The sequence below is a fragment of the Heliangelus exortis genome, chromosome 10 (assembly GCF_036169615.1).
Source record: "Heliangelus exortis chromosome 10, bHelExo1.hap1, whole genome shotgun sequence".
NCBI lineage: Eukaryota > Metazoa > Chordata > Aves > Apodiformes > Trochilidae > Heliangelus > Heliangelus exortis.
The window spans coordinates 2,241,712-2,260,726 of record NC_092431.1 but is presented as its reverse complement, the minus strand read 5'-3'; the positions used below and the strand labels follow the sequence as shown (position 1 = coordinate 2,260,726).

The 19,015-nt window shown below is 51.5% G+C and overlaps 3 long non-coding RNA genes across 3 annotated transcripts; all 3 read right to left on the bottom strand.

Annotated features, from left to right (window-relative positions):
• Nucleotides 1–216: 216 nt before the first annotated feature.
• Nucleotides 217–4,418, bottom strand: LOC139800214 (uncharacterized). Its single transcript, XR_011727649.1, has 2 exons — nucleotides 3,970–4,418; nucleotides 217–704 (listed from the first exon to the last, which is right to left on the bottom strand). It is a non-coding gene; the product is annotated as an uncharacterized lncRNA (long non-coding RNA).
• Nucleotides 4,419–5,603: 1,185 nt separating this feature from the next.
• LOC139800213 (uncharacterized) lies at nucleotides 5,604–18,996 on the bottom strand. The gene is made up of 3 exons (XR_011727648.1): nucleotides 18,805–18,996; nucleotides 6,435–6,679; nucleotides 5,604–5,773 (listed from the first exon to the last, which is right to left on the bottom strand). It is a non-coding gene; the product is annotated as an uncharacterized lncRNA (long non-coding RNA).
• LOC139800212 (uncharacterized) lies at nucleotides 15,691–16,595 on the bottom strand. Its single transcript, XR_011727647.1, has 2 exons — nucleotides 16,258–16,595; nucleotides 15,691–16,215 (listed from the first exon to the last, which is right to left on the bottom strand). It is a non-coding gene; the product is annotated as an uncharacterized lncRNA (long non-coding RNA).
• Nucleotides 18,997–19,015: the final 19 nt, after the last annotated feature.

Below are 19,015 nucleotides of genomic sequence, written 5' to 3'. Positions count from 1 at the left end.
CTGGATTCCTCAGACTCTTGGTTGGTCGAGGGACACATGAGAAGAGGAGATGTGGAGGCAGCAGGCCTCTCCTCCCCCAGCCTGGCCTCTTTCCTCCTCTCTCCCTCCCCTGCTTTTTTGTTTTTACACAATGGGGGAAAAAGAAAACAGCAAAAGAAACCCAAAAAATAATAATAAAAAGAAGGTATATAATAATAATAATAATAAAAATAATAAATTATACATACATATTATATATATATAATAATAAAAAGAAGTTTCCCACGTAATGATGATTTGGCCAAGAGGTCAAGTCAAGCATGAGGGATTTCATTTCCAAGCTGGGGTCAGGCAATAAATTGCCCTAATGCTGCTGGCAGCCTGAGAGCTCTTGCAGAGGAGTTCCCACCCCCCAACCCTCCTCATCCTGCAGGAGCAGCTCCTGGGGCTGGCAGGGGGGTTGGTCACAAGTAAAAGAAGCTTTGAGAGCAGCACCAGGCTTGTGCTGGGGGCATTTCCCACTCTCTAAAAAAAGTTTGGAGCATCCTGGTTCAGTGGGAGGGGTCCTGGCCATGCAGGGAGGTTGGAGCTGGGTGGTCTTGAAGGTCCCTTCCACCCCAACCCATTCCCTGGTGTGATGGGAAGGGGCCATGGGGAGGTGTTTGCTTATTCCAGGAGTTTTCTCTGCTGCCAAAAGTTCTGCAGTGGGTTCAGCATCTCCGTGGCTGGTGGAGAAAAAGCAAAAAAAAAAAAAAAAAAAAAGACTTTGTTAGAGCCAGGGAGGTCCAAAGAGGAACGAGGAGTTTCAGGTCCCTTCCAAGGAGTGAGGTTGGTGCTGAGAAAGCTCCAGGAGCCCCTCAGGCCCTGAGATGAACCCCAAAAATAATAAAATCCAACCCTTTTGCAAAGAGCTGGAGAGCCAGCCAGGGAGGGGAAGGTTTATTTAGGGAACCCAGCGTGGGCTGTCTGCCCACATCAGGCTTTCAGCTGATGATCTGCACGTGCCATCTCTGGGGGTGGCTGTGGGAAGGAGTCCACTATTAAAAACCCTGAAACATCTCCAGCAAAGGCTGCTGGAGGCTGGGGAGGGCCTGATCCACCAGGATCCCACTTGTGGTGTCACCTCAGATGACCTTGGCCAAATCAAAGGTGGCAGATCAACCTCTTCTTGCAGCCTGGCAGCACCCAAGGCTGGTGGGAAACACCAAACACCCCTAAGAAACTGGGGTTTTGGGAGCATTGCCTAAGATTTCCAACATGCCCAGCACCCCCTGTGTGCCCTGAGCATCCCATGCCAGGATAAAAAGGTAGGAAAAGGCTGTGGTAAAAGCAGGGATGGTCTGGAGAGGGTGGAGATGTGGAGATGTGGCTCCCCAGCAGCTGACAAAAACACATCACATGCTACCGGGGCAACTCCAAAAATCCCCCCAAATCATCACTGCAGGCTTTGTGTTGGGAGTTTATCAGGAAGAAGGGAAAAAAAAATGTTTTTTTTTTTTCCCAGGTGCAACTCTGACTTTGCCCCAGGCCTGAGGATGAAGCAGAGAGTCAGAGAGGAGATGAAAGTGACCCAAGGAGGTGGCCTGGGCCAGGAGCTGCAGGAATCTGTGCTTGGCCCTGGGCCATGGAAAGATGATGTGTCCTGCAGCTTTCCTCCTGCTTCCCTCTGTGCTGCCTCCTTCACCCCCAAACCTCCTTGAGATTGGACAGAAACACCCAAAAGTCTCCTTTGGGAGCACCTGGCCCTCCATCAGCTGCAAGAACAAAAATGTGCAGATGTCTGCAGATGTGCAGACACTCTTGAGCAGGGTGCAGTCCAGAAGCTCAATGATCCTTGGGATGAATGGGATCTGCTGTCAGAGGGATGGGGAAGGTCCAGGGCTCCTCCTTTTTCCACTCAGCCCTGCATCTCAGGGAGCTGGAGGCAGGATGGAGCTGCCAGCCTTGCCTTGCCTTGCCTTGCCACCTTCTCTTCAACCCAGTAAGAAAATAAACTCACTTCAAGGACCAGTTTGCTGCTGCAGCCTCTCCTCCTCTGACAGCAGAGATGCTTTTCCCACATGGAGTTTCCTGTGCCCTGGGCAAACCTCCCAGGAACCACCTGGGATGGAGGAGGGGGGGAGAGGAGGGTCAGAAGTGCAAAGAGCACTGAGGCCAAGGGGTCTCTCCTGCCTCAGCATCTTCACTGGAATGAGTTTCCCATCCTCCCCAGAGCACTGATTCCTTCAGGCTCCATCAAGGACACTCAGCTAATGGCTCTCCTGGCCCCATCCTGTGCACTCTGCAGCTCTTTAATTAAATGTCAAGAGAGGCAGGGTTATTTTATTTATTTTTTTTTTTTTAAAGCCCTCAGCTTGGAAAGGTTTCTGGAGAGCTGGGGAAGCTGCAGGTCACAAAAATCCCAGGGAAAATGGAGATTCCAGCCCCATGGGATGGAGGCACTGCAAGGCCATGCATGCCACGAGGCCTCCTGAATGCAGAATTAAAGCCACCTCTCTGATTTTTCACCTTAAGCCCTTAAGGATGAGCTCAGAAAGCAGCACAACTCAACCTAGGGAGTCCTTAGGGCCACCTGCAGCTGGTGGCAAACACTGTGGGTTGTTCATTTGGGAAGATTCACTAAATAAAACTCACCCTTTCCATGCTTGGTGGAGGAGCTGCAGCTTCTCCATCTCCAAAGCCCTGGAGACATCACCCCAGGGGGATGCCAGGCCCATCCTGGGCTATCTCTGGATGTCCTGGAGGACCCACAGTGGTTCCATGCAGCAAAGCACTGCCTGGCACAACCCTCCAGATGTCTGGGTGGATGCTGTCAGCTTTTCACCATGCCAAATCCTCTGAAACCTCCTCCTTTCCTGGCTGCCCCCCTGTTCAAGACACCCCCATGACAGTGCCTGATGGAGAGATGCCCAATGTGCAGCTGATGGAGGGCCAGGTGCTCCCAAAGGAGACTTCTGGGTGTTTCTGTCCAATCTCAAGGAGGTTTGGGGGTGAAGGAGGCAGCACAGAGGGAAGCAAGAGGAAAACTGCAGGACACATCATCTTTCCATGGCCCAGGGCCAAGCACAGATTCCTGCAGCTCCTGGCCCAGGCCACCTCCTTGGGTCACTTTCATCTCCTCTCTGACTCTCTGCTTCATCCTCAGGCCTGGGGCAAAGTCAGAGTTACACCTGGGAAAAAAAAAAACAATTTTTTTCTTTTTTTTTCTTCCTGATAAACTCTCAACACAAAGCCTGCAGTGATGACAGGGGGATTTTTGGAGTTGCCCTGGTAGCATGTGATGTATTTTTGTCAGCTGCTGGGGAGCCAACAACAGAAGACAGCTTGGAAAACAGAGACATTTAGTGTTCCAAAATAACCACCATTTCTCCTGGAAAGCAGTATTTTAGCAGGGCTTCTCAGATGGCAATGGCAAAGCCAGGTTGGATGGGGCTTGGAGCAACCTGAGCTGGTGGGAGATGTCCAGGGGGGTTGGAATGGATGAAAGTCCCTTCCAACCCAACCCAGTCTGGAATTCCATGATGCTAAAATACTCCCAGGAACTGACTCCAGCCCTCCAGTGGGAGCTGATGTACTCCACATGAATTTAGGCCAAAATCCAGGGCAGATGATCCCCATCAGAGCCCATCCTGCCCATCCATCAGCACTCCAAGGATGGCCACATGATTCCAGCATGGAATTGAGGATGGGAGATCCCAGATTCCCTCTTCTGGACACCAAAGGACACGTTGTCCAGGTTGGATCACAGCTCCAGCAGTGCTGGTGCTTCCCAGGTGCCTCTCCCAGGACAGAAGACCCTTGGGATAGGGAAAAGGAGACTGGAGAGAAAGGAGAGAAAGGTGTCCAAGTTTTGCTGATACCCTTCAGAAATGTTGATGCTTTCAGGTAAAAATCTCACCTTTTAGCCCCTGCTTGGGGAGGATGCCAGAAGGATCTGTGGTGAGATGGTTTCCTCACCTGGTGGAGGTTCCCCAGCTCAGATGTCCTCACCTTCTCCCTCCTGGAATTCCTCCTGGAAACCTGAGGAAGCTGCTCTTCCTCCTCCTCCTCCTCCTCAGAGCATTTTGGGGGCCTTGGGTGCCTGGGAAGCATCAGGATATGGTTCCTCTGGTGGGATCTCATTATGTGATGAGCTGAACATCTGGATTAAAATAGATCAAATAGTCACTAAATCCTAAATAAGCCTGAGAGCTCAGCAGCAGCCATATGCTTCCCACTGACAAGCTCTAAAAAAAAAAACCAAAAAAAAAAGACAAACACCATAAAAACCTCTCCTTGCCATTAGCTCACACCCCATGCAGTGTTTTATCCTCCTCCAAGCCAGCTCTGCAGCAAAACCTCCTGCTTGTCCTCCCCAGCCCTCCCTGCCCTTGCCATCCTCTGACCCTTGAGGCTCCTCCTTGGCCAGGAAATGACTTGAAAATGGGTGGGCACCTACCCCACCCTACAAAAAGATCTGGGGATATTAATTAAAGGAATATTACTAATAATAAGGCTCCAGGGAGACCTTAGAGCAACTTTCAATGCCTGAAGGGGCTGCAGGAAAGCTGGGGAGGGACTTGGGACAAGGACATGGAGGGATGGGATGAAGGGGAATGATTTTAAGCTGAAAGAGGGGAGATTTAGGTCAGATCTTAGGAAGAAATTGTTTGGGGTGAGGCTGCTGAGCCCCAGGGTGCCCCCAGAAGCTGTGGCTGCCCCATCCCTGGCAGTGTTGAAGGTTGGATGGGGCTTGGAGCACCCTGGGCTAGTGGGAGGTTGGGGTTCCCAATCCCATGGCAGGAGGGTTGGGAATGGGTGATCCTGGAGCTCTCTTCCAACCCAACCCATTCCCTCCTGCTGATGAAGTGCCAAGAGCAAACTGCTTGGTGAGGTTCTGGAAATAACACCAATGACCCCCCAGAAACAACCAGGGCAACAATCACACCCCCAGCAAAAAAAAAAAAAAAGAGGAAGAAAAAGAAGGAAAAGAAGAAGAAAAAGAAAAAGAAGAAAAAAAGAAAGAAAAGAAAAGGAAAAAGAAGAAAAAGGAAAAGAAAAAAAGGAAAAAATAAAGGAAAAAAAAAAGGAAAAAAAGAAAAAAAAAGGAGTGCTGGTGGCTTCCATGAAAGCTCTGAGGAAGGGTGAAGCAGCCCCAGAGCTGCTGGGAAGATGCTGTCCCAATCCTCACTGCATTCATTATTGCCAGGAATTAGCAATAATTGGACAATCTGGACTCTCTGTGTTGCTCCCATTGCCATGAAGCCAAGAGAAATGAGTTGGTTTGTTGTGATTCAGTCTTTAATGAGACCAACACCAAACTCCCTGCTCTGGGAATGAGGTTTTTCTCCTTCTTTTTTTTTTTTTTTTTTCTCTTCCCCTGCTGCTAAATTTTGTGTGTGCCACTTTGAGGATAATAATCTGGCACTGGCTGCAGCACAGGGGAAAAATCAGGACAGCCCAGGACCTCTGTTGTCTGAAGGAATTCTCCCTCTTTCCCTTCCTCCTTCCCCATCCCAGGGTTCAGTTTGAGGGAGATGGGGGGTGGCTGAGCTGTGCTGGATTTATTTTTTTTTATTTTTTTTTTTTTAAATTTATTTATTTTTATAATTTTTATTTATTTAGTTATTATTTTTTACTCACAAGATCAAATGGGAGCCTGGAGGTTTCTGGGGTCCCCTTCAGCATCACCCAGGGGGGAGGTGGCCTCAGGAGAGGTGGCTGAAGGTGAAGGATTCACATGGCAGCCCATCTGCAACACCAAAATCTTCCTGGGGGAGGTCCAGAGGCCCAATCTGGGCTCAGGGGTGTTTCTCTGCAGAGGAAAGAACCCAAAAATTCACCTTGGGGATGCACAACCTGGGGGAACCAGCTCCCCAACCTGCCCAAGCTTCCCCAGAATTTCCCAGAGAAGGGGGTTTGGAAGGGACAAAGCCCACAGAGGCTTCTTATTTTGGGGTGAGATCTCAGGATTTTGCAGGCTGACCTCCTAATTCCTTGGGAAGGGAAAGAAGGGGACCTCATAATTCTTTGGGAAGGGAAACAAAGGGGCAGGAGAGGAAGTGCCACCTCCCAGGAGGGGAATTCCTGACTAAGGAGCATCCCCAGGCTTTGTTTCAGCTGGAAAACACCTCCCTTCCCCCTAGCCCCCAATCCCAGCCTGCTTTTTTTTTTTTTTTTTTTCTTAAATCCTGAAAAATAAACATTTTTTTTTTTTTAAAAACGCAGAATTTTGGGCCGCTAAAGCTCTGGGGGCAGGAAGGGGGGTGGTGGGGGAAGGGATGCTCTCCCCACCCTCCCTCTCCTGCCTCGGGTCCTGTCTGCTTGTGGCCCATCCCTTCCCCAGGCAGGGTGATGGTGATGAGGAGTGACACTTGGCTGTGTGCAGGGGGGAGGTGGTGGCCTTCCCCCAGCCCTGTCCCCTCCCACCACACAGACATCACCCCCAGAGCTGCTCCCAGCACCCCAATCCTCACCTCCAGCTCTTTGAGGGGTCCCGGGGATGTGGGGTGGGATGGAGGATGGGATAGGTGGGACCTGGGTTGGAAAAAAAGCCTCCAGGGATCTGCTGGTGAAGGAGATTCCTTTGGATGGGGATGTGCAGAGCTGGAGGGCAGGAGCTGCTCTGGGATGGGGATTCACAGATTTGGTGATGGGCTGGAGGAGATTTACCCAATAGCTGAGGGGGAAAGGGGCCTGGGCAGCATGGCTTCATCTCCTCCTGGCTCAAATGCAAGCAAGGCTGTCTGTTCTCCATCCCCAACCTCCTTTTCTCCATCCCCAATCTCCCCTTCTCCATCCCCACATTCTCCATCCCCACCTTCCCCTTCTCCATCCCAACCTCCCCTTCTCCATCCCCAACTTCCCCTTCTTCATCCCCAACTTCCCCTTCTCCATCCCCAATCTTCCCTTCTCCATCCCAACCTCCCCTTCTCCATCCCAACCTCCCCTTCTCCATCCCCAACCTCCCCTTCCCCATCCCCACCTTCCCCTTCTCCATCCCAACCTCCCCTTCTCCATCCCCAACCTCCCCTTCTCCATCCCCACCTTCCCCTTCTCCATCCCAAACCTCCCCTTCTCCATCCCAATCTTCCCTTCTCCATTCCCAACCTCCCTTTCCCCATCCCCACCTTCCTCTTCTCCATCCCAATCTCCCCTTCTCCATCCTCCCCTTCTTCATCCCCAACTTCCCCTTCTCCATCCTCCCCTTCTCCATCTCCATCCTCCCCTTCTCCATCCCCAACCTCCCCTTCTCCATCTCCATCCTCCCCTTCTCCATTCCCAACCTCCCCTTCCCCATCCCCACCTTCCCCTTCTCTATCCCAACCTCCCCTTCTCTATCCCAACCTCCCCTTCTCTATCCCAACTTCCCCTTCTCCATCCCAAACCTCCCCTTCTCCATCCTAATCTTCCCTTCTCCAACCTCCCCCACTCCATCCCCAACCTCCCCTTCTCCATCCCCAACTTTACCTTCTCCATCCCCACCTTCCCCATCCCCACCTTCCCCTTCTCCATCCCAAACCTTCCTATCTCCATCCCCATCCCCAACTTCCTCATCTCCATCCCCACCCTCTCCTTCTCCATCCCCACCTTCCCCTTCTCTATTCCCCAACCTTCCCCTTCTCCATCTCCATCCTCAACCTCCCCATCCTCATCCCCAACTTCCCCATCCTCACCCTCCCCATCTCCACCCCATCCTCTCCTCCATCCTCACCCTCTCCTTCTCACCACTCAGCCTCTTTTTCCATCCTCACCCTCTCCTTTTCCATCCCCTGCCATCCCTCCCATGGCTGCCCCATCCCTGGCAGTGCTGAAGGTTGGATGGGGCTGGTGGGAGGTGTCCCTGCCCATGGCAGAGGGGTTGGCACTGGGTCATCTCCTCCTCCACATCTGAAGGATGTGACATGAGCCAAGCTCACCCCAGGCAGGCAGAACAAGGTGTTCTGTGGCTGTTGCTCCAAGAAAAGTCACCCTGAGCCTCCCCTCTCTGCTCACTGCCTTTTTTTTGTCCCCTCCCCCCTCATCTTTCTATTAAAAAAATTAAATTCCTCCAGCTGGAAAGTTTGTGCAGCCCTCAGCCAGGGCTGTTGCATCACAGCCCTGCTGGGTTTGGCCAGCAAAGCATCCTGAGCTCAGCTGTCTCACTGTGACACCCAGAAATAGAAGGAGCTTGGGGAGATCTTCCTGGAAACCCAGCACAACTGGACCAGAAAACTCCAGAACACCTCTGGCTTCCTTCTGCTGCAAGAACTGCTCCTTGACCAGAGGTTAATTACAGATAGAGGTGAAAAATAAGAGGGAAAATATATATATATTGATTTTTTGGGTTTTTTTCTGGCCTTCTGGCCCACAAATCTTCCTTCCTAAAAGGCAAACGTGTGATCCCCTGGCTTTAGGAGGTCTGGGATCAAGAAATCAAGTGGCCAGAACCTTTTATAGGGGAGGGAGAGCAGAGAGTTGATGATTTGTGGCCAGCAGAGAGCCAGTGGGGCCATGAGGATGGAAAAATTGCCTCTTAACAACGGGACAAATCTAATCAGGAGGCAACAACCCCTGAGCCATGCTAGAAGCCCTGCTGGGCTAGTGATGTCCTCCAGGTGGCCACTTTGCCTCCAGTGCCTGTTTTTGCCTTCTGTGGTGCTTCCCACCTCCTGCCCTTTGCTGATTGATGTCCATGTCCTCGTGCTGCTGGTTTCTTCCCATGGAGAAGATGAGCTGGATCCCTGCTGCTGGAATGTCCCTTCCCTGCCTGGAAGCAGGCAGATAAATTGTCACCTCCCTTCTTCTTGGGTGGGAGGGAACAGACACAGGGATTGCTCCAGCATAATTTTTTTTTTTTTCCTCCTGAAAAGCTGGAAGCAGAGGCCTCATCCAAAGCTAGAAAACTCCTGACTGAGCTACTTTTTCCCATCCATTCCCAGGGTGTGCCATTTCCAAGAAAAAATGGGATGGGAGTCTTGGACCATTTTTAGTGGAGTATTAAATGGTACTGGTGGAGCATCAAGTCAGCTTCAGCTGACTGGAAAATGGGTGGATCTCTGGCATCCCCTGCAGCACCTCAGGCCTCTTGAAGCCATCCAGATGTGTTTCATTTCCAAGCCACCAGCTGCTCTGGAGTATCCTGTGAAATCTGTTCCCACTCCTCATCCCATTTTGCTGCTTTCTTTCCAGATCCCATTTTCCCTTGGAGGTTTCCCACGACCTTCTGGATGCTCCCAGGAATGTTCTTGGCTTCAGTGCCTGGGGAGGATGAAGCAAATGCCTCCTGCTTTTTGTTTCCTGGCTGGGGGAAGGATCAGGAGTAGGAACCAAGTCCCTCTTGGTGGAACACAGATTTATCCCCCAAAAAGAGGACTTCAGGAAGGGGCAACAAGCTCTGGGGTGCTGAAAGGAGATGGGGGAGAGGATGCAAGCAGGAAGGTTGAGGAGTGGATGTTCCTGTGGCTGTTTCCATCCCTTCTGGAGCCTGATGGGGATGGATTTTATTAATGCCAGGAGCAGCTTGGCTGCAAGTGTGTGAAGCTGGCACCCATCTGCTAACACCTGGCCTGGGATGAAATCATTGTCCTGCCAGGCAGGGGGGGAAGCTGAGTCACTTTGTCACAAGCCCTAATGAGACACAACATGCTGCCTGATTAGCACTGATGTTTGGGAGAAAACACTTGCCTGCTTAGTAGCCCACAAAGGAGGGGTGGATGGAGGCAGAGGAAAGCCCCAATCCCTCCTTGCCAGCCAGGCCAAATCCACCCAGGACAGCATGGATGAACCTGGCTGGCACCAGGTGTGGTCCAGCACATCTGCTGGGATCTCTGACTCTGCTCCTGGCCTCATTTTCACACCTTTCTCGGGCAAACTCATTCATCTCCCTCTCTTCCCATTCCATCCCATCCCAGGAAAGGTTCAAGGAGCTCATTTCTTCATTCCCTGGGTGAGGGAACTGGATCCCAGCAGCCAGTGGTAAGTCCTGAAGACTCTTGGAGCAAAGTTCCTTGTGATTTCTTCTGGCCTGGGCTCAGAGATGCCACCAGGCTCAAGGATGTTCCCTGCTGAGCTGCAGATAACTCTGGTTGGGAGAGCAAAAGGATTCTTGGCATCAGTCAAGTCCCCTGTAGGTCTCTCTGCCTTGGGTGCAGGATCCTGCCATGTCCAAGGTCATGGATTGTGGTTTGTGATGGGAGGAAGGGTTGGGAAGTGGAGGTTGGTTCCTGTGGAACAAGGGTGGGAGCTCTTGGTCCTTGGCACAGAGGAAGCCTTGGTATGGGCCATGTGGAGTCCCATTACACACACTTTACTCTCACTCTGTGAGATTTTTAGGGGGGTTTTCCATGTTGGGATTTTTCCTTTTCTGCTCTCCCCCAGAAAGAAGAGACCCAACAAGCTAAGGGAATGAATGTTTCAGCAACAATCCCAGTGTCCGAGGTTCTCTTTGGCCTGAAAGCTTGGGATTAGCTCTGGGGTGGGTTTCAAGGACAAGATCTTGCTTCTTGGAAGTAGCTGGGCTGAGCTGGGCACTGTCCATGCAGCTCATCACAACTTAAGAGGTGAAGCTCAAGCAGTGCTTTGGACTTTCCCTGGCACAAGCAACCTTCTAGCAGAGGCTCTCAGCATCCTTTGCAAACACTGCTCCTGCTTTCTGCTGCCTGCATAAATAAACAGTTTACTTTGTATTCCAGCTTTATTCTATTTATATTTACCAAAATATCTTGGTAGGCTGGTGAGTGGCAGCTCTCTAGGCTGACTCTGCATGGGAATAAACTGCAAATGCAGTGTGAAGCCTTCAGCCAGGCTGGCAAATCCTTATGGAGTGGGAAAGAGGGAAAGGAAGGAAAACAAAGACTTGCAGCATCTCTGGGGAAGGACCAAACAGAGCAGGAGACCTGACCTGTGCTGAGGATCTGCTGTTTCATCAGGAGGCCCCATCCCTGGAGGGGGTTTAAAGCTGTGGAGCTGTGGGACATGGGGTGGTGGTGGCCTTGGCAGTGCTGGGTTCAGGCTGGAGAAGAGGAGGCTCAGGGGAGACCTCATCACTCTCTCCAACTCCCTGAAAGGAGGTTGGAGCCGGGGGGGGTTGGGCTCTTTTCCCAGGCAACTCTCAGCAAGACAAGAGGGCACAAGAGGTCTCAAGTTGTGCCAGGGGAGGTTTAGGTTGGACATTAGAAAGAATTTCTTTCTGGAGAGGGTGATCAGGCATTGGAATGGGCTGCCCAGGGAAGGGGTGGATTCTCCATCCCTGGAGATATTTCAAAAGAGCCTGGATGTGGCACTCAGTGCCATGGGCTGGGAACTGCAGTGGGAGTGGAGCAAGGGTTGGACTTGATGAGCTCTGAGGTCCCTTCCAACCCAGCCCATTCTAGGATTCTAGGATTCTATGGTGGGACTTGACCTTAGGGGTCTTTTCCAACCCAAATGACTCCAGGATTCCACACCAAGAGTTGAAGCTGCCTGGCAGCCCCCTAAGATGCTGCTGCTCCAGGGATGGGGGGGTTTTCCTATGGAGCTGGGAGCTGGAAGCACAGCAGGTCACCAGCCAGAGACAGGGCTGGATCAGGACAAAAGCCACCCCTGGTTTTGCTGTGTCAGGTCCTCCCAGGGTGACACCAGCACGGGCAGCACCTCTTCCTAAAGCTACAGGCAAAAAAAAAAAGCAAAGGGAAAGCTCCAGCAGCTCGAGAGCAGCCCTGGGACAGGACAGGACAGGACAGGACAGGACAGGACAGGACAGGACAGGGCAGGACAGGACAGGACAGGACAGGACAGGGCAGGACAGGACAGGACAGGACAAGACAGGGCAGGACAGGGCAGGACAGGACAGGACAGGACAGGACAGGGTAGGACAGGACAGGACAGGACAGGACAGGACAAGACAGGGCAGGACAGGACAGGGCAGGGTAGGACAGGACAGGACAAGACAGGACAAGACAGGACAGGACAGGACAAGACAGGACAGGACAGGACAGGACAGGACAGGACAAGACAGGACAGGACAGGACAGGACAGGACAGGACAGGGCAGGACAGGGCAGGACAAGACAGGACAGGACAGGACAGGACAGGGCAGGACAGGACAGGACAGGGCAGGACAGGACAGGACAGGACAGGACAGGACAGGACAGGACAGGGCAGGACAGGACAGGGCAGGGCAGGGCAGGACAGGGCAGGACAGGACAGGGCAGGACAGGACAGGACAGGACAGGACAGGACAGGACAGGACAGGGCAGGACAGGACAGGGCAGGGCAGGACAGGACAGGGCAGGACAGGACAGGACAGGACAGGACAGGACAGGGCAGGGCAGGACAGGGCAGGACAGGACAGGGCAGGGTAGGACAGGACAGGACAGGACAGGACAGGACAGGACAGGACAGGACAGGGCAGGGCAGGGCAGGGCAGGACAAGACAGGACAGGACAGGACAGGGCAGGACAGGACAGGACAGGACAGGACAGGGCAGGGCAGGGCAGGGCAGGACAAGACAGGACAGGACAGGACAGGGCAGGACAGGACAGGACAGGACAGGGCAGGACAGGACAGGACAGGGCAGGGCAGGGCAGGACAGGACAGGACAGGACAGGACAGGACAGGACAGGACAGGACAGGACAGGAGCAGCTCCTCTGCTGAGCTCTGCTGGAAGGAGAAGGATGAGTCCAGGTCCAGGGATTGAGTTAGGAGGCTCCAGGAGATGTGGAGAACAATTTCCTGTGGCTGGTTTGTCCTCCCCAGCAGTCAGGGGAGCAGTGAGGGTTTGAGAAGGAATTTTGAGAGCATCAGATGGAGGTGGCCAAATGTCAAGTATTGAGACAGCAAAGCAGCCTTGAAAGCTTGCTACAAATCCCTTCCCAAACATCTACCATCCTCAAACAGCTCTTTGATCCATGCCCTGACTCCTTCAGACACCAAAAAACCTTCCAGAAAATCATGGAATGGTTTTGGGTTGGAAGGGACCCTCAGGATCATCTGGTGGCTCCATGTTAGGTGCTGTTTAATTGCTAAAAAAAAAAAAGAAAGAAAAAAAATTCAATGTGCACACTAAGGGCCACAACCTCAGTGATTTTCTTGCTGGAGGAGCAAGGTTTTGTGAACAGGAATATTAGTGGATGCTGACCAGCTCCCACTGCTGCTTCTCCTGCCACCAGCCTGAGGATGGATGGATGGATGGAGGGATGGAAGGATGGATGGATGGATGGATGGATGGATGGAGGGATGGATGGATGGATGGATGGATGGATGGATGGATGGATGGATGGATGGAGGGATGGATGGAGGGATGGAAGGAGGGATGGATGGATGGATGGATGGATGGATGGATGGATGGATGGAAGGAGGGATGGATGGATGGATGGATGGATGGATGGATGGATGGATGGAGGGATGGATGGATGGAGGGATGGATGGAAGGAGGGATGGATGGATGGATGGATGGATGGATGGAGGGATGGATGGAAGGAGGGATGGATGGAAGGAGGGATGGATGGATGGATGGATGGAGGGATGGATGGAAGGAGGGATGGATGGATGGATGGATGGATGGATGGAGGGATGGATGGATGGATGGATGGATGGATGGATGGATAGATGGATGGATGGAAGGATGGATGGAAGGAGGGATGGATAACACCACCCCTGCTAAGCAGCACCCTGGGAAGCAGGGAGCAGGCAGCTTTCTAAAGGCTGAGTGAGGAGCAAAGGGACATGGAGCTTCTTTCCACCTTGCCCCAGCTCAAGGAAGGTTGGGCTCCTGGCCACGGATTTCCTTAACTTTGAGGTCACCCTCCAAGCCCTGGGGGATGCTTTGCTCCTGTTGCCATGGAAATGTTGCCCAGGGATGGGGGGAAGATGGGAGATCTGGTGCTGCCATCTCCTGGAGATGGTCTGGATGGAGGGGGGGGTGTCAGGGAGAGCACAGGCAGCTGGGGAGATGTTTGGGGCAGGGATCAGGGTAAATGAGGACATGGAGAGGTTGGGAAGAGTCCAGAGGAGGCCACAAAGATGCTCAGAGGGCTGGAGCAGCTCTGGAGACAGACTGAGAGTTGGGGGTGTTCAGGCTGGAGAAGAGGAAGATCCAGTGGGGAGACCTCAGAGCATCTTCCAGTGCCTGAAGGGGCTGCAGGAAAGCTGGGGAGGGACTTGGGACATCCTGGAGGGATGGGATGAGGGGTAATGATTTTAAGCTGCAAGAGGGGAGATTTAGATGAGATATGGGGAAGAAATTGTTTGGTGGGATGGTGCTGAGCCCAGAGAAGCTGTGGCTGCCCCGTCCCTGGCAGTGCTGAAGGTTGGATGGGGCTTGGAGCACCCTGGGCTGGGGGAGGTGTCCCTGCCCATGGCAGGGGGGTTGGAATGAGATGTTTTGTAAGGTCCCTTCCAGCCTAAACCATGCTGGGATCCTGTGATGTTCTCCTCCCACCCTGGGGTAACCTTTTTTCTCCTGGGGCTGAGCAATCCTGCACCATCCCCACTGCCAGCTGAGCTTCAGCAGCACCTCCTGCCCCATCACTGCCTCTCTCCTTGCCCCAAACTTTCCCTCTGCCATCTGAATCCTGCCCTCCCCAAGGACCATGAGGAGCTCACACACCACAGCCCCTTGGAGCATCTTCCTAGCAGGAGGACAGAGGAAAAAAAACCTCCCAAAGATGTTCTCCAGCTCCTCCAGTCTGGGAGTCACCACTCCAAGGCAGCAGCACAACCAAGGACATCCTTGTCCTACAAGGTGCATCCCAAACCTGACTGCAGAATTCCAGGTTTCCCTGCCAGGCTGAAACGAGGCCATCCTCCTGCACCATCCCCTTGACCTTGATCTGCTGCTGGCAGGAATTTTCCTTGGAGACAAAGCAGAAATCCCTGTCCTGTCCTCTCTGGTTGAGCCCAGCTCCTCCTGACCAGGAGGTGTTTCTGGAGGAGATGCTGTTCCCTCCTATGGTTCCCCTCTGATTTGAGTCCTCCCTCTCTTGGGCAAATTTCAGCCCTGTTTTTGGGTCATCTCAGATGAATTTCAGGCCACTGGAACAGGCTGGGAGAAAGAACAAAAGGAGCTGTGCCAACTGCATCCCAGAGCACAGGGCCATATGGGACCTGCTGGCCCTAAAGACAACCCTGGTGGCCACAGGAGCTCAAAGATCAGGTTATAAAAATCCCTCTGGGTCCCTTCTGTGTCCTCCAGAGTGGGCAGACCCCAGCTGAGGAGCCCTGGGCACAGCCTAAGTGGCTTCCAAAGCAATGATCTGTCTCCAAAAGAGACTTTTCCCTCTTTTTGAGGGCTTGTTTTTCTCTGCAGCATCTCCTGTTGATGGGCATGGCCAGGAATTCAATGGTTTTGGATGCCCTGATGTTTTTTTTTTGTTTGTCCTGGTGTGATCTGCAAGCTCAGCACTTTTGCAGGCACTTTCAGAAGGAGAGAAACTCACCAGGGCTCATCTGGTGGCAGAAAGAGAAAATCTTTGGCTCAGAAGGGCCACGAAGTGGGTTCCTGGGCAACAAATAATGTGGAGTTGTTCCTTCATCTCTACTCCTGAAGCCTTCTGAAGGGTGAAGAAATCCAAGATTTCCTGGAACTTTGCTCCAGGCCAGCTGAGAACCCTCCAGAAAATGGTCCCCAAGTGCAGCTCAGCTGATGGCACTCGTTGTTCCAGCACAAAACCAGCCAGGAATGATTTGTCACAAAATGTGATTGGTGATGAATATGGATGAACCAACAGAAGCCATAAAAAGTTCCTTTATTTTTTTGGAAGTGAAGGTTGGTTTTTTTTTTTGTTCCATTCCTCTGTTTTACTCGACTTTCACTTTTTTTTTTTTTTTTTTTTTTTTGTTGATGTCAGAGAAGATGAAAAGAATTCAGGTTCCATCCTCACATTGCTCCAGGGCATAAAACTTCCCTGCATGTCAGCCCTTTGGGTGGAGGAGATCCCTGCCTTCTAGCACTGCTCTCTCTATTTGCTTTTGGGTTAAAAGAAAAAAAAAATATGATTAAATAGTTTAAAAAAATCTGTGAATCCAGCATTTGACTGTTTCTGTGCAGAGGGGAACATTGCAGCTTTGTGATTCACTGCCATCTTGTGACATTTAGCATTTTCCTCAAAGGATAAAGACACAGTATCAGTTAAAAAAAAAAAAACCACACACAAAAAATCCCCTCAAACAAGGCACAATAACAAAAAAACCACCCAAATTTGTTCCTCACATCCATAGTTACAGAGGAAAGCTGGAAACTATGTGGCTAGTGGGTTCTAAACAAAGAAATAAAATTAAAACTTGTGTCATTTGCTGCTTTTACATTTTAAGCACCTGTAAATGCCTCACATGGGTCACATTCTTTGGTTGAAAAAGGAGCTGGAGTTTTCCTTGATCAGATCTCACCTTGTGTGATGTGAGGATGAGGTTTTCAATCTAATTTTTTTTTTTTTTTTTTTGGTCTTTGCCTTCAGGTGGAATGGCAAAATTAGGACAAGCTCAGTGAAATGAGCTTGTAATTATTATTATTATTCTTCCCATGTTCCAGCAGAGTACCTGGGAGCTCTTGCACTAGTTCAGAGGGAAAACATGGTGAGAAATGCTGCCAAATGCATGAGCAAGGTTTAACAGATGTAGAGATATCATAGGGAAAAAAAATATAGAAAAAAGTATTTTCTAAACATAGAAAAAAAAAAATTTAAAAATTATTTTAAAAATTATTTTTAAAATTTTTAAAATGCTATTTTAAAAATGATAAAAAGAGACTGGACCAAGCACCAGGGAGCAAACCAGGGAACCCATCCAGAGGGGGATTGGGAGAGGATATCCTTACCCCAAGCTCATTGGGATGAGGGCTTTGTACACCCATTTCTATGGCTTCAGACCACCCAAAGCCTACAGTGCACCCCAGTTTTCTGCTGTATTTATTATTATTCACCCAGTATTTTACTGCTGACTGTGGCAGGGGGGATGGAGGGGAACAGGCTGACACGTGGTGGCCAGGTTTTCTGCTTGACCCCCTAAAAGGGTTGGACTTGATGATCTCTGAGGTCCCTTCCAACCCAGCCAATTCTATGATTCTATGAAAATTTCCCAGGAGATTCAGGTCTCCAAAAAGGTGCTTTGTGTCCTCCTTTAATCCCCCCAGGGCTGGCTTCCCCTTACAGTGTCTGTGTTCATGGGCTGGGTGTCAAATGTGAGCCCTGATTTATCAGTTCTGCCAGTGCAATCATTCTGGGGGCACAGCCCTGAATTTCTTCCACAAGAAAAACATGAGATGTTCCAGATGTCAGGAGCAGCAGTGGCTTCATTTATAAACCCTCCAAACAACTGGCCTGAAGTAATTGTAGGGCTCTGAATTGTTGCCTTGTCACTCAGTTCACGTGGAGTGAAGATCACACAGCACCCAAACTTCACACGAGGGAAAGGAGTTTAACTGGGTGCTGACAGAATGTCACAGGGTGCAAAAAATAGGAATGGAAATGGTGGAAAAAGGATTACTGGAGATAGAGCAGCTGCTGGCAGGAGAACATCCTTATCCTGGCTGATATCCCTCTGACTACAACATGGTCAAAGTCAGCTGAGGTGCTTCCAAAAACCATCAGCAGACCTGTGCTCCATGCATTCCACAACCACAGCATGGCCAGGAACAGGTCCAAAACACAACACTGGGAATCCATAGGAGGGAATCCCTGACTGGTTTGGAAAGGACCTTCAAGATCATCTCATTCCCAACCCCCTGCCATGGGCAGGGACACCTCCCACCAGCCCAGGGTGCTCCAAGCCCCATCCAACCTTCAACACTGCCAGGGATGGGGCAGCCACAGCTTCTGGGGGCACCCTGGGCCAGGGGCTCAGCACCCTCACAGCATAGAAATTCTCCCCAAGATCTCCTCTCCATCTCCCTTATGGGGAATCACAGAGTCCCAGAATGGTTTGGGTTGGAAAATGATCCAATTTCCACCCCCTGCCATGGGCAGGGACACCTCCCACCAGCCCAGGGTGCTCCAAGCCCCATCCAACCTTCAGCACTGCCAGGGATGGGGCAGCCACAGCTTCTGGGGGCAACCTGGGGCTCAGCACCCTCACCCCAAACAATTTCTCCCCAAGAGCTCATCCATATCTCCCCTCTTGTAGCTTAAAACCATCCCATCCCATCCCTCCATACCTTTATCCCAAGTCCCTCCCCAGCTTTCCTGGAGCCCCTTCAGGCACTGGAAGGTGCTCTGAGGTCTCCCTGGATACTTCTCCTCTTCAGCCTGAACACCCCCAACTCTCCCCCTGGCTCCAGAGCTGCTCCAGCCCCTGATCATCTCTGTGGCCTCCTCTGGACTCTTTCCAACAGCTCCATCCCCTTTATGTGTGGGGACCCCAGAACTGGACACAGAGCATGGATAAAGGTGAGCACAACCCCCCTAAACCCTGGTGTCAGCTCTGAGCTCAGGTCTGGGTGGAACCCACAGGTTCCATCTGCTCTCCCACAGTGACAGAGAAGATGCAGGAAGATCTACAAAAGTTTTTCAGTGACCCCACAGGACTTGCTCTGCTTACCCTGCCCTCCTGACATCCTTCACTCCCTGGGCAAACATTCCTTTGGAGCTTGAAGCAGGAGCTGAGGCAAGTGGCATTTTTTCTCCAACAGCCCATGGATTTGGCTCCTAAGGAATCCTTTGCCATCCCATTCTTCTGCCTGGCACCTCCTCAAAACCCCAGCTTTCCATCAGCCTTTCTGCCACCTGCCAGTGAATCAGAAACAACCCCTCCAAGCTTGGCACAGCCCCCTGAAACTCCAGCAACCCGAGACAAAAATAATGCAGAGCATTTCCAGACAGACATCTCCTCCCAGCTCAGGTGCAGAAAGGTGGAAAAGGAATTTGCAGCCTCAGTTCTCAGCAGACAACTGACCTGTCCTCAGGTGGCAGAGCAGCTCTGCTGCTGCAGCTGCAGAAGGAAGCCTGTGCTGTGCAGTGGATGTGGTGGTTTTTGGTACCTTCACAGAAACTGAGTGATTTCAGGGGATTTAATGGAGTACCTCTGTCTTTTGACTGGCACACTGGAGTCTGTGGCATTGCTGGGTGGCTCCTTTATCTCAAAATCCTTTAACACAGAAAAAAAA